We start from the raw sequence: 15359 nt of genomic DNA on the forward strand, positions 1-15359 counted from the left end.
GTGGTGTGAATATGAAATGTCTCTCCTAGCCTCGCAAACTGGATGTCAGCTGATGGATTCAGGGAAGTGATTGGCTTCTGTGACTCTAACCTAATCCACAGATTAAACCACTGGTGGGTCACAACAGGATGACATTACTGGGAGGTGATGAGAAGGTACAGGATGTGGGGCAGGTTAGAGTAGTTCACTGACAGTATGCCCTGTGAAGATGCGCCTGGTCTCTAGCCCCTATCTGTCATGAGCTGCTTTGCTCCATACAATTTCTATACTATAATGTTCAGCCTAACCACAGTTCAGAAACAATGTAGCCAGCCCATAGACAGAAACTTTGAGGTAAAGCAAAGCTTTCTTTTGAATTGCTTATGTCAGGCCAGGTATCCCAGTGATGATCAACTTACAAACCAACTAGTGCACAGGGAAAGGGTACTTCTTCGCTGGGTTCTTGATTTGAATTTTCTTAACCAATGACCTTGAGTGTTATGTATTTACTGGCATTCTATTATCTTCCTTAGAGAAGCAGTGGGTTATTTGCCTTTCAATTGCTGCCAGAGTTCTTCGTGCACTCCAGACAGTAAACGCTCGTCAGACACACATCCCATGCACTGTGTGTTGTCGTTTCACCTCCATGGGAACACCTTTTGCGTAGATTTCCTAAAGTATCAATGAGTCCAAGTTATCTGTGGTCTCTGGTTGCTTGCTGGTGTCAAATCTAGAAACAATTGTCTAATCCAAGGTGAAGACTATGTAGACCCATGTCTCTCTTCTAGCAGCTTTAGTTTTAACTCCTAAGTTGAGTTCTCTGCTCTGTTGGAAGCAAATCTTTATATGCAAAAATATGCAGCAACTCAAGCTCACCCTTACACTTGGGCATCCAGTTGACCCATCACTATTCTTTAAAAGTCAATTATTTTCCCAAGGAGCTGTTTTGTGAGTATTTAATAATAAACTAATTATAAATGGATTTACTTCTGGGGTCTCTCAGGTTCATTTCCATGGACTGACACACCTATTCACCTATTCTCACACGCACACACACACACACACACACACACACACGCACGCACGCACGCACGCGCGCGCGCGCATACACACCTTGCCTGCCCTCCATGCTAGAGCCATAGCTATCTCTCCACAGCGCCATCCCTGCTGCAGTCTGGACCTGGCTTACCAACCCCAAACCTTCTAAGGGCCCCACGGCCTCTGGAACTGTGCACACACCTCTCTGCAGACATAACCTACGCACCATGGTTAGCACAGGGTGAAATCCGAGTTAGAAATAATTACACTCAGATGAAATGCCATTCTGACCCCATGAATGCACACACTTCCCCTCCCATGCCGAGTTCTCAACACCACATCCCACCCTTTCCAGACACGTGTCCTGGGCAATGTCTGTCAAAAGACATAAAACACATGAGGGAAATAGGCATGCTGAGACTAAGTATGAGCTGTGGTTCAGTTTTCCTAAATAATCTAGGTCTAAAACTGGTCTGTCTGAGAAATGTTTTATGACTTAAGAAAGAAAAAGAAAATCAGGGACCGAGACAGTTAACACACAAGTTTTCAAACTGTGGACCATTTTCTATGAGTGACTTGTAAAAACAATAAAGGGGGTCATGCCCAGCTCTGGACAGAAAAGGGCTGAGTACAAAGTCAGGGTGAGTTCTCATCTGTGGCGCTTTGTTTCAGCATTTGGTCAAAACGCTTAAATAAGAATAATAATATGCCGGGCGGTGGTGGTGCACACACCTTTAATTTTAATCCCAGCATTCTAGAGGCAGAGACAGGTGGATCTCTGTGTGGTCTACAGAGAGTTCCCGGACAGGCACCAAAGCTACAGAAAAATGTTGTCTCAAACGACAGCCCCCCCCCCAAAGAAAAAAAAAACAGAATAATAATGCTACCAAAGAAGAGAAAGAAAGAAAATGAAAAAGATCAGCAGGAAGCAGAAACCTTACAAATGAGTGATGTCACAGCATCAGCAAGCAGCCCAAACAGAAAGAACCTCTACGGCTCTCTGCAGTCAGCACCTTCAGGCCCCGATGCCTTCCTAACACCCTAATGGGATGTAGACATTCCATGGTACTCTACTGCTCCTAGCCACATACAATTTGATTCTCACCTAAATAGAACAAAATCACATTCATTTTTCAAGACAGACACTCTCAGCTATACAATCCTCGAAACTAAACCAGTACGTTTCATAAGTTGTCATGATGAACTAATTCGGACTACTGAGCTGGCAACACCACGGCTGGTCTTCCTCTGATGACACACCAGGGCTGTGAGGAGTATCACTATGGGGGAAGCTGAGTGAGAGGAACATGGTGCTAGTACCTTATTTCAAGTGAGAAGTTACTAGAAAACAGTCTGGATCGCCAGTCCTGGTGGCACAGGCCTTTAATCCCAGCACTCGAGAGGCAGAGACAGGTAGATCTCTGAGTTCTACAGACTGAGTTCCAAGACACCCAGGGCTACACAGAGAAACCCTGTCTTGAAAAACAAAAGATAGTGTGGATCAAGCATGAGGACTCTGAGATCTGTGAGAATAGCAATCAGACAAAGCTCTCAGCTGAACACCTCCATGAACATGAGCTGGGTCAACAGCACCAGAGCTGTCCCCTGGCTGTCAGCGCTGTGACCCTCTGAACTACAGCTGCAGCCTCTCTTTGTTCTCCAGAATCTTTCTTGTGCTTCACCTTCACTTTAACTTGATACACGACTGTTTGGAGGATACTCTAGGTTTCAAGGGGGAAAATGAGCTAGAAGTGGGTCTGAGAATGTAAACTACACTTGATTTATAGACAGACCTTGCCTCCATTTAAAGGACTCCGTGATGTGGAAGTATTTAGACTGTACTTTGGGTAAGTGGAAAAAGTTTCTGCTGTGATTGTATAAATCATTTCAAATGCTATTTCATTCTGGCTTTTAAGTGTCTGAGTTTTTCTACATGTTCCGAGAAAGTTTGGTTCACTTTTCACTCCCCATAAATCAGAGACTATTTCAAAGCTTCCCGGGGACAGGAAAACATACACATGTGCAAAGAAAGACTGCATCAGTGCTAAGTCAGGATCTGAAGGCTGTGTTAGAGAGAGCCGCCATGCCAGCGCTCCTCTAATTAGCCGCCACACACGCTACAAGTGGGGAGGGCACAGGCCGGCCAGAGAGCCACTTAAACAACTAGCTGGGCACTGCAATGGGACCTCTGGTGGCCTGGCATGTGGCTATTCTTGAAAAGCAGAGACCACTATCAAATCCCTGAGGACAACAGGCTGAACACACAGTGAGATCCCCACTGGAGTCAGCCTACTTTCTTTCCCTGTTCTGACCCTTTCTGTGAGCAACTGATTAATCTAGTTTCCACACACACTATGTTTATCATTTAAATTCCCCTCTCAAGCTGTGCCTCCAATATTCTCCTGCCAACAGTGGCACTGTCTAACATCCATCTGTGCTGTTTAGGCTATGTGAGCATCACACTGATTTCCTGTTGTACCAGCCGCAAAAAAAAAAAACACCCAATGGAAACACCTTCCGGAAGGAAGGGTTGATTGTGACTCACAGTTTGGGGTACAGCTGGGCATGGTGGGAAAGGCATGGCAGCAGGAGCGTGAAGCGCTGACCACCATCACAGTCAGGAAGTTGAGAGAGATGAACTCCGGTGGTCAGCTCTTTTTACTCAATCCAGAACCTCAGCTCATAGGATGGTACTACCCACACTTACGGTGGCTCTTTTCCTAAATTAACCCAGTCTAGAAATTCCCTCACGGATATGCAAGGTTTATATCCTAGGCCCTGTCAAGCTGACGATCAACACCAACCATTCACTTGATAGTGCTCTCCACTCCACGTGACTCCTGCATCACACCAGGTCTGATTAAACTCAGGCTCAGAGGAGCCCCTACATGTGCTGTGGTGCTCTGGAGGACACTGTGGCCACATATCACTTCTTTATTCTTGTCTTCGACAATAGAACAAACCACTCTACACTTGGAATCTTCTCTTCCCTCAAATATAGCCACTAGCCTTCCAATTTGTAGGTCAAACAAGAAACATCCCATTAAAATCATAAACATAACAAGAATGGTCATCTTTTTTCATTATTATTTAAGCCTTATTTTGAAAATTCAAGTCATTTGCACCAGTCTAGGACAAATGGGAATATGCAAAACTTAGAAAGGACAGCAAGACCTAGTTCAAAGAAGGAGAAAGTAAACAGATAAATAAACAAACAAACAGATGACATGAGAGACTTCCAAGAACATAATGATGAATACATGGCAGCGTGAAGGACTAGGCAGGTAAACAAAGGCAGCTGTACGGAAAACTAACACAGCTTATACAACATGGGTCTGCAGCCTAAGCAAGAACCTCTGACTTGGCAAGCTCAGAAACAAAATAAACATTAGTGTACACCAAAAGAATCTACAAAGTTCTAACAAAGAAGACCTTTGCATATGGGAAAGATGAGTGATTAACAAACCAGAGAGAGAAGCTAGAGCTGGCTCCAAATCTCAAACCAAAAGTATTCACATCAAGATTTGAGAAAAATGAATAAAATCTTAAGAATGTCGAAAGTACAGGCAAATAGTTTGCATTAAGAAGTCTTTGGGCTGAGAGGTGGCTCAGCAGTTAAGAGTACTTATTGTGTTCTAGAGGACCAAGTTTCTCAGCACCCACATGAGGCTGCTTACAACCGCCTTTAACTCCAGCTCCAGGGATCCATCATCCTCTTTCTGGCCTCTATAAGCACTGCATTCATGTGGGCTGTATATGCATGCACACACACATGACACACACACACACACACGTGCACGCACACACACATAACAATAATAATAACTACAAGGGAAGTCTTTGTTTTTTGTTTTTCAGACAGGGTTGTGCAATGCCAAGAAGTATTTTTCAAGTGTGACAGAACTATAAAAAATTCGGATAGCTCTTACTAGAGTTAACAAGACACAAAAAAGCCAATCCAACAAAAATAAAGCTTTTTGAATGTTAAGAGAATTATGAAAGAAGCTGAGTCAATATATACAAAAATATTAAGGACAAGATATTAATATTCCTAGCAAAAAGATGACCAACATAAACATGGGAAACTAAGAACTGGTAAGACTCTTAATACCCTTTCTCTATAAAGACAGGGAAAGACCATCAGGAGAGATGTCAGTTTCAATAGTAATAAAAGGCAGCAGGCCAAAAGCTGTAAGTTAAAGTACTATCAAAAATTAAAGTCTGTTACTAGGGCCATCAAGCGAAAATTATTTGCATGAGAGCTGTGTGCACCTTTACCCAGCCCTCCTGCTCTTAAGAGTATAACAAAGGTTAAAGTAGTTATGTGCACAAAGACATTTGTGCCACAGGGTCACTAGCAGGTCTTCTAGAACATAAAATGAGTCCAAGCCTTGAACAAAGGTTAGGGGCCAGAGAATGGGTTCTGGGACAGGATCTGAGCTGAAGTAAAGCACTAACCCCACAGAAATGCAGAGTCTGGGAAAGTACAGTGGGGAAGAGAGGACCACATCTTTGATGAGCAGGTAAGCATTCCACTCCATACAAAACAGAAACACAGTGTAAAGTTACTAAGACTAATCTGAACTTTACGTCTTAGCTGTCCAGGGCTGCTGGAGAAACTGACACAAACAGGACAGCCTAAGCCGTAGGCACTCTCCCTGCAAGTTGGGAGACCACAGTTCAGTTACTGGCAGTGTGCATGAGGACTTGCACCTGGTTAATGGATGATTGTCTTCACAAGGCAACTGCAGATGACGAGGACAGGAAGCTCAACCACTCTAAAGACACCTGGGCCTTCAAAGTGTTCCAGCTCATGACCTAAGAAGCAAGCCCTTGAGGCCTCACCTCCAAGTACCATCCTACTGTGGCCAGGGCTTCAACTATCTCATTTGTTAATTTATGAACGCTTAATCCACCAGATATCTATCTTTAATGCATCCCCAGGGCACATCTGCACGGTAGCTGGCAATGCGTGCTTACTACTACAGAGGACAGTGTCACCTAGAACAGGGCTCTTCTGCGGCAGCAGAAGTTTCAGGCTCTTTTAGGAAGAGGACACGAGGACACATCTCAAGGCCCCAGCTTCGGGGCTGTGTATGCTACATCCAGAACCAAGACAAGCTGAACGCTTGTGACTAACGCCACTTCAAAGAGCTGTTGCCCTCTAATGGCACGGGAAACAAAGAGCAAATGGGGAAGGGATAGGTGTTCTTGCCTTTCTGAGTTTATGAGGAATATGTGCTCGTTAGCGAAAAACCAGAGCATTACAATTAAAGAAACAAATCAAGGGGGAGAGCTAAGGATCAGAAGCATGGGAGACTTCATGCTGTGGGCGCCTTTCACAGCTTAGAAACTCTCAATCAAATGTACATCCTTACCTTCCAAAAATGCCCTTAAAATGCCCAGTTAGTGCACTCAGTCAGGGCCCTTCTTACTGTGCCAAGCAGGCAGCTTAGAGGCTCTGAGGATGGCCCAGAGATCCTTAGGCATTTGCAGGAGCCCCTCTGCATGTCCATTTCTGCATAAGCAACGGATGCTCTATGTTCTGGGCACATCCCTGTGGTTGATACCGTGGTTGACCTTGGAGTCACCAGAATAAAGGCTGCCAGAAATAGAAATACATGAGCATCGCTCAAAGCACAAAGCTTCTAATATTCTGGGGCAGTTCATTATATCCAAGCTGCAGCAAATTACAGGCCAAAAGGGGGGCAGCACTACTCACAGAAACCGAGACTAAAGTGAACACTGGTGACTTGGCTCACAGGACTATTATAAAAACAACCCAGACAATTACGTGTTTTAAATGGGTGGGATCTAGAGCTGCAATTCTCCCACAAGCCGAAGCCATGGAAGGCTTTAGAAAATGAGTGACTCGGGAGCTTAGTGTTCCAGTTTACAACACGTGTGTGTTTTAGTTACGAAGCCATAGTAAATCTAGCATGTCAGGCAAGGTAAACAGTTCTCAGTTGTTTATGTAGCCAAAGAGGGAAGGAATTCAACACACCATTAACCACTTAGGTGTTTCTAGATGTGCACCAGAAGGCTCTGTGTTGATGATAAAGAAAGCAGAGATAAGTGAGCACGGTGTTAACACTTCACTTGCTTGGCAGCATTAGATATTCAGAGGAAGCAAGCCCTTCACCTCATTCAGACTGGCCATTTGCGGGGACCTGGAACAAAGGGGTGGGAGGAGACAGAACTGTCCCAAGCAAACGTTTCACCACAGAATTTTAATTGACTACTCCAAAGAAAATGGTAGATATGGGGTACTTCTCTCACAGTTGTACATTCGAGCGCACATGCACACACACACACACACACGAGAAGAAAGAGAGTCACAGTGAGTCCAAGGTGGCCTCACGCTCACAACAATGCTCCTGCCTCTGCATCCAAGGGCTAGGATTACAGGGGTGAGCCACCATGCCCAGTTGGCAATCTATTCTACACACATGTAAAGTGTCTCGGTCCTTCTCTAACAGTCTCCGAGCAAGTGTGAGACAAAAGCAGCAAAGGAGGGAAGTGGGCTTCACACATCTCCGTGAAGACCTTGTGCGGTCATGGTTTCTTTCACCGGCCTTATTTTAAAAGTCATTAATATAAAAAAAATTCAAAAACCCTTTAATATAGATGGTGAAAATTATTTAATTAGTAACTATTCCTTACAGTCATGCTTCATCCATAATATAAAATAAAAATAAACAAAAAAAAAGGACGCCATTGCTGCCTGCTGCTAAGTCTGATAAGCAGTGATGGCAGTTCATATTAATATTGGAACTGACGGCGACAGCGAGGCTGGGGTGGGGCTCAGGGCAGAGTGCCCACCTAGCATGTGGATGCCCTGGGTGCCAGTGCCAGCACCAATAAATTAATTCATTCACTTGTGAAATTGTCTGTGAAAAGCTGTACATATTTTAGCTATAACTAAAATTTGAAGACAATTTAATGTGCTTAACTGAACAAATATCCATTTCCATTTTCATATAGCTCTTTCTATATTATTCTCATGCTTTATACAAATAACTCAACAAAAAGCTCATAAAAAACTATCATGTAAACAGAAAAAAAATCTCATAGTGGGTTATGATGGTGCATGTCTGCTAAGCCCCACTCTGAAAAAGCGGAGGCAGGCCACACAGCACGGCCTGGCCATCTCCCAAGTCCTCCCCACGCTCTCTCCCTGCGGGCCCCAGGGTCAGGAAGGTTGGGGGCTGAGAGTCTGGGGCAGCAGCCATGCATCTCCTTTAGCACCTCTGCACACCAGCTTCCAGCTGGCGAGTGAGCAGCTACTTTCCCTTGAACATACAATCATGGCCACAGAAATGTCAGTTTAGGTATCTGCTTCCCAAATCAAGCAATTCCAACGTGGGAAGCCTTCAGATCACACAAAAATCGTATGGTGAGCCTTCATTTATCATGTTCTCCTTGAGAATCAGAGACCACATTTCAAAGCAAGCACTCTATAAACAATTTTCAAGCCACCATCCAGCCAATGTAACCCTAACATAATAAAGAGCAGAATATTATACTGTTGGGATTGTGGGAGTAGAAGTATAAAGGAAAACAGTAGGTTTAAAATTGGGGGTTTTGTTGATACTTGAGAAATGGCTGTCCCCATGAGAAGGAGATGTGCGACCATGCTGGCTGGACTAGTTCCTCTGATAGACACTCCTGCCCATCAGCAGTATCATCAACCTGTCCTTTACCCCCACAGCTAACTGCAGATCCCTAGGTGGTCATTTCCCAACCCACAGAGCTCATGTCTGGACCATGTCTGTGATACACATATGACGACCCAACACCTAGATTCCCTGTAGTCATGTGGCATAAACTTAGCACACTTCTATGCGACACTTCGTAGTCATTCCTCGTAGACTCCACGTTTCTCTGGCCGAGGGCTGTGGTAGTCCAGCTGTGTCATTTCAGCTCTCCCCGTTCGTCACCCCCTCCCAGGCCACACCTGCCAACACTGAGGTGCAGTGATAGCTAAGCTGGGCTCTCGGAACGCTCTCCTGTGCCTTCTTCTTCCTGCTGTTTCATTTCAGTTCTACTCAGGGAGGGCTAGCCTCGGAGACACGTGCTGGCACAGCAGGGAGAGACTGGGCCACTCTTGCTTGGACAAGGATGTGGAAGCCTACAGGAACCGCTTGCAAAAGAAAGTCACCTCTTCTTTTAGGAACACTGCTGGTCCAAGAAGAGCTGTTCTGGAAACACCGCTTTACCACCCACTGATAAACAGATGCGTTAAAGCACCAACTCCAGCCATAATGCCCACATACTTTCCCGCGTGGCAGCCATTTGTTCACGGTCTACACCTGAAAACACTCACTAGTCAGCTGAGAGGGACGGGTTACATGAGCTCTCCAGAACTTTCCTAGACCTGCTAGCCCTGCTATACTTCCGAGCAAGTGAGAGCGCAGAGACACAAACCCAGTCAGTGTGGTGGCCGGCACACGCCTGTAATCTTAGTTCTCAGTGGCGGTTGAGACAGGATTGTATGAGCTTCAGAAAGGCCTGGGCTATACAGAGACCCTGTCTCAAAACATACCAACAACAAATCTAGAACCCTAGAAAAACAAAATGTAACACTGTATACAATCTGGGTTAAAATGGAAGAAAGGTAGAATCACTTAAAAACAGAAGACCCTTAGGAGGACTCAGGGATTCAAATAAGCCAACAAGATTGGAGATATGGTTCAGGGTTAGGAGTGTGCACTGCACATAAGGAAGGGTGCTAACACATACTCCTTACTCCAGCTCCAGAGGGTCTGAAACTTTCTTCCAGACTCTGAGGGTGTCTACACTCACATTACCACACATACCATATAATTTCAAAATGAAAACATCTTTTCTAAAAAAGCAACAAACACCGCCCATTTAGAGACGGAATACAACAGAAAATCAGCCTGTGGGATATGGTTTAAAATCGCTCTCTACCCTGTTGAGCAAGACTTTTGGATTCCCAGCATCAAACTGCTACATGGAAAAACAAGTCAAGTGCAAATTAACTTTCTGTGTCTTACACGGAGGTTTAGCACTGTATAAATATTAATGAAACGCTGGCACAATAAGATGCTTACTCAGAGTCGGCACCATACTTCACAAGGAACAAAGACAGTCATGCCAACAGCTACAGTGATCTGAGTTCAGTTTTGCCAAGCACGTCATACCAAGGCTCGCTAGGCAGACACCGATCTGTGAAAACCTCTCCGGCTAGAGGACCCTGCTCTGTGTTCTGTGGCTTCTGGGGGTCTCACGGGAGAGACCTGGGCTGTGAAGCCGGTGCACAGTATCTCCCCACAGATGGTTGAGACCTCTGTGATCACTGCCTAAAGGCTGAGACCACACCGTAAGCATCCAGATATTTTGTATGGATTCTGCAAGCCCTGCAAATATTCTCTGGGCTATCAGTCAAGTTTTATTTTTTTCTTACTATTTTATTTCATGGAGTGACTGACTATGTAAGACAAACAATTCCTAGGAATAAGCCGCTGGGGAACACCATGAAGCTGCTATGACACTGTCTTTCATCCCACATGGCTGCTGCCAGCCATGGCCTCCGTCTCCCTGGCTATTGCCCCGACCTGCACATGTGGTCTAGCCTCAGAGCTCACCTCTGCTTCTGCACCATCCCGTACATGGCGACCACTGTCCTGGTTCACACCACCAGCATTTTGCCAGGACACAGGGCACCCTAGAATGGGTCTCTCAAAACATACTCTTTGCTTTTACCCCATACAGTAGAAACAAAATCACCTTTCAGTAATTTTTAAGATTTTTCTGAATAGCAAGACTACATTTTGATTAATAAAGTGGAATGACCGACTTGCCACATCCACCGATTTAATCCGTAAAGCACTGCTACAGTGTACACGGTTCCATTCCTTAGCCAGAGTGGTAACTACCGCACTGTGTGTGACTTCCTTTCTTTCCTTTACAGCCCTCCTGTGTATGTGCTCCTCTGTGATGCCCACGTTTACCTGGCTGTGAACTCCGTATGGAAGTTCTACTCAGCTTGATTCTCAAGAAACTCACTTGTTTTGACTTCAGCTCATTGCCTGACGGATTCAGCAGCTCTACCCCTAGTGTGCCCTTCTGCATAGTCTTTTCATTTCCCTGCTGATGATAGCCTGGGCTTTTCACAGGGTCTTCCCCACTCAAATCCTCATCAAAACCATTCACAACCTGGTCTAAACCCTGTGTTTAGCTCCTGGAACCGAGAGAATACAACATGTTGTCTATGTAGAACGGAAGTGATGAGCGCTGGCCACAGGAGTGCCCTCATCAATGTTAGTGGATAATGCCTAACTCTCTCTGGATGGGGAAACACTTTGTATCCTGCCATAGTGTCACAGTTCTGTGATGCCACGGCCTTTCCAACTTGGGATTTTAGCTGGCATACTTTTTACCAAGCTAGAATAAAACAGTAACAGGATATGGTTTTAGTCAGCATTTCTGGTCAATATGGAGGCCGCTTCATGTGGTTTACTACATACTTGTGTCTTGTGTCCTTTCAAAGTGTTTTAAAAATGCATCTTTTCTAACATGTCAAATTTTATGCTTTTTACAATAAAAAGGGAGAAAAGGAAAGGGGCGCATGAAAATATCTACTTCTATACCTTAGTTTTCCATTTCTGGTAAGAGTAGACTGGCTTACTTTATATTAAACTTATGATTTTTATCTTTCAATTTAAATGCAGTTAAATTTGTCAGTTTTCTGTTTTACATTGAATGCCTGTGGATTGTATGTAAGGTGTTCACTTCTGTGAGAATAAAAGGCTGTGGGAATGGCATCCTTTTGCACTCATACTCCCACATTTGGGCCCAACCTGCTTAATGCTTTATGTACAGTGTGAGACAGAAGTCTGGTTTTCAGACCTCTTATATGTGGTCTGGGTGCTGTTTCATACCATGGACATCACAGTCCTTGCCATCGGGTGTCTCCCAATCATCCAGTTTGGGATTTGAATCCCTCCCCTATACACGAGGACACACAGGAGACACCCGCTGGCAAGAAATCTGAATATTCATAGCAAGCACAGCAACATCAGAGGGCTGAGTGCCGTCTTGTTTTCACGTCACCTATTTTAAAAAGGAAACTTAATAAAGAAAAACAGATGAGCTGTGGTCATTTGAATGAGAATGGCCCTCACAGGCTTAATATATTTGAGCCTTTGATTACCAGTTGGTGGACTATTTGAGAAAGGTTAGAAGTGTGGTCTGGTTGAAGGAGGAGTGTCACTGGGAGTGAGGTTTGAGGTTTCAAAGGCCTCCCACCATTCCCAGGGTGCCCCCTTGCCTTTTGCTCTGCGTTGTTCCTTTATTCCACCATCATGGACTCTAACCCTCTGGAACTGCTAACCCAATCAAACATTTTCTCTTGCCTCGGTTACAGTCATGGTGTGCAGATAACTAAGACAGAGAGAGTGACCTTGCTATGGAAGACTTTGGACCTTGGACTAGGAAAGCAGTTGAAAACTCTAAGCAGAGCTTAATGGGCCATTCTAGCAGGAGCTGGGAAGACCACAGTGCTAAGAGCAGTGTGGACAGATGAGGACCAGCTCAAGATGCTTCAGAGAATGTTAGCATTGGTTAAAAACCATTCTTCAATATTTGGAGAAAGAATGTGACTGCTCTTTGCCCTTGTCCGAAGAATTTTCCTGAGGCTAAACTGAAAAGTAATGGACTAATTTCCCTGGTGGAGGAGGTTTTAAGAAAGCCTAATATTGACTCCATTGCATGGTTGTTAGTAATTACTCTTATGAAGGTCTACAGTGAAAAAGAACATGCTGGGGGGGGGGGGATAAACAAAAACATACAGTTTAAAAGCACAGTAGGGGGCTGGAGAGGTGGCACAGAGGCTAAGAGCACTGGCTGCTCTTCCAGAGGTGGAGTTCAATTCCCAGCAACCACATGGTGGCTCACAACCATCTGTAACAAGATCTGGTGCCCTCTTCTGGGTTGCAGGCACACATGCAGGCAGAACACTGTATACATAATAAATAAATCTTTTTTAAAAGCACAGTAGTGCCAGGCGGTGGTGGTGCACACCTTTAATCCCAGCACTCCCAGGAGGCAGAGGCAGGCGGATCTCTGTGAGTTCGAGACCAGCCTGGTCTACAAGAGCTAGTTCCAGGGCAGGCTCCAAAACCACAGAGAAACCCTGTCTCGAAAAGCACAGTAGGAAATTGAATATTAGAGCCAAGGCTTATGTTAAAAGAGATGGGGGAGATAAAGGAGAGGCCTGAACGGAAATGGAATAAAGGGAGTGGTGTCCCCAGGGAAAGAAGTCACACAGATAAAATTCCAACTGGTGAAAAAGTCTAAGGAATTTTCTGCTCCTAAAAATCAACAACAAATCAAAGCTGATGTGTGAATCAAGGGTGCCAATGCTCACCCCAAGTGGGTAGTCAGACTTGGCAGTGCCATCCATGTGGTTCTCGGTTTAGTCATGAAGGATACGTGAGTAAAGGGGTTGTGGAATCTTCCTCCACAGTTGAGGAGAGACAGTGAGGACAGCTGCATGGCAGGGCCGTCTGCGTGGAGACCCTAAGAGGTCACTGCATGAGCTGTGAAAGTGAAGAAGTGTCGGAGCCATTAGCAACTGCCAAGAAAAGCTGGGTGCAAGAGTGGAACCAGCCTGAGAGAGAGAGAAGTGTACAGAGCTGGAAGGGCAGAGCCATCTAAGCCCTTTAACATCAGACATGGAGATACGGGATTCAGTGTTTGCCCCACTGGGCTTCAGTGTTTGCTTTGGTCCAGTATGTCCTCACTATGCCCTTTCTTCCACTGGGTATGACGTATATTCTGTGCCACTATATGTTGGGAATATGCAATTTGCTTTTTCATTTTACAGGGGTTACAATTAGGAAATTTCCTTGAGTCTCAGAAGAGAATGTTCACACTGTGAAAAACTAAGGGAGATTTTAAAGTTGGACTAAATGCATTTTGCATTATGACCGTAAGTCTATGGAACGGAACAGGATGGTTTGAATAAGAATGGCCTCCACAAGCTCACATATTTGAAGACTTGGTTCCAAGCTGACAGAACTGTTTGAGAAGGATTAAGGGGTGTGTGCTTTTTGAAAAAAGCGTTACTAGGAGTGGGCTTTTGGATTTTAAAAAAACTCGTGCAGTTCCAGTGTGGTCCCCCTCTCTGCCTTGTGGCTGTGGATGTGAGACCTCAGCTGTTCCCTCACTCTGCCACCATGGACTCTAATCCTCTGAACTGCCAGCTCAAATAAATGCTTTCTTTCAAAAGCTGCCTCGGCCGTGCTGTTTTATCACAGCAATAGAAAGGTAATGAAGACGGAGACAGGAAAGGTGGCAGACATGTCCTCCAGCCACAGTGAAGTTCTGTAGGTTTAGAGTGCCCAGCCCTCCTAACCCAGTCTAGGTTTATTTAGGACACACACTCCTTACTGGTTATGCTGTATCTACATGAAGCTGAACTTTCCAGTAGCCCAATGCTTAGCACAGACCCACATATGCATGGGGGGGGGGTAGTGTGATCAGCATTCTGTGTGTATGTTTATTTTTTAAGTCCATACATCTTGACTTGTAAATGTTCATTGCAATGAGTCACTGGTCTGGTTCAAGGCCTCTGGCTTCTGCCACACTATCAACGCTGGGCCCTCACTGGGACTCCTCGTGGATATCCCATTGTTGCCTTGTGTCATGGAGGTCCCACAGCTCTGGATCTGCAGGCCCGGCCCTTCACATGCCCCAGCAGTTCATAGATGAGGTGGATGCTGGGGTGGGCTAACTCATATCCTGGTTCTGGGCCTGGGTTGGTCAGCCTGGCAGCTTTCCCTCATCGTCACCACCTGGGCCAGCTCTCCAGCACTGCTCCAGCAGCTCACCCCGTGCAGCAGGCAGCAAGGAGCAGGGTCAGCTCTCCTGCTCTCCCACCCTACTGCACTGCCCAGGCAAAGTGTAGGCCGGCTGTCCTGAGTGCTGCAGCCAGGGAAGTGCAGAGTCAGCTCGCCCACTCTCATGACTCACGGCCAGTTCTCCCACCTGCCACAGGCAGCAAAGAGCAGGGGATGGGGGACAGCATCTCTCCCTCACCCATTGTACGGCATGGTAACTAAGGGGTGGGGCCAGATCTCCCATGCACATTCACTGGGCCAGGTCACCTGCACCCCTGTCAACAGGGTCAGCTCTATTGTGTTGCCCAGGTAAGGCACAAGTCGCACTGTCCTGAGTGCTGCAGCAGGTGAGGGACAGGGTCAGCTCTCCCACTCTCGAGGGAATTCTGTACCGTTAGAACTTTTAGCTTCTGAGACAATAAGAAACCAACGACATGGAGTACTGTAAAGGTCAAAGGCTTTCAATCCCAACAC

General features: G+C 45.5%; 1 protein-coding gene across 3 annotated transcripts in view; it reads right to left on the reverse strand.

Moving 5' to 3' along the window:
• The window catches only part of Mipep (mitochondrial intermediate peptidase), a 128420-nt gene that overhangs the window by 46931 nt on the left and 66130 nt on the right, over positions 1-15359 (reverse strand). The gene's annotated exons all lie outside the window — the stretch shown is intronic.

This window comes from Alexandromys fortis, unplaced genomic scaffold (assembly GCF_014885135.2).
Source record: "Alexandromys fortis isolate MF-2015 unplaced genomic scaffold, M_Fortis_MF-2015_v1.1 scaffold_75, whole genome shotgun sequence".
Taxonomy (NCBI): Eukaryota; Metazoa; Chordata; class Mammalia; order Rodentia; family Cricetidae; genus Alexandromys; species Alexandromys fortis.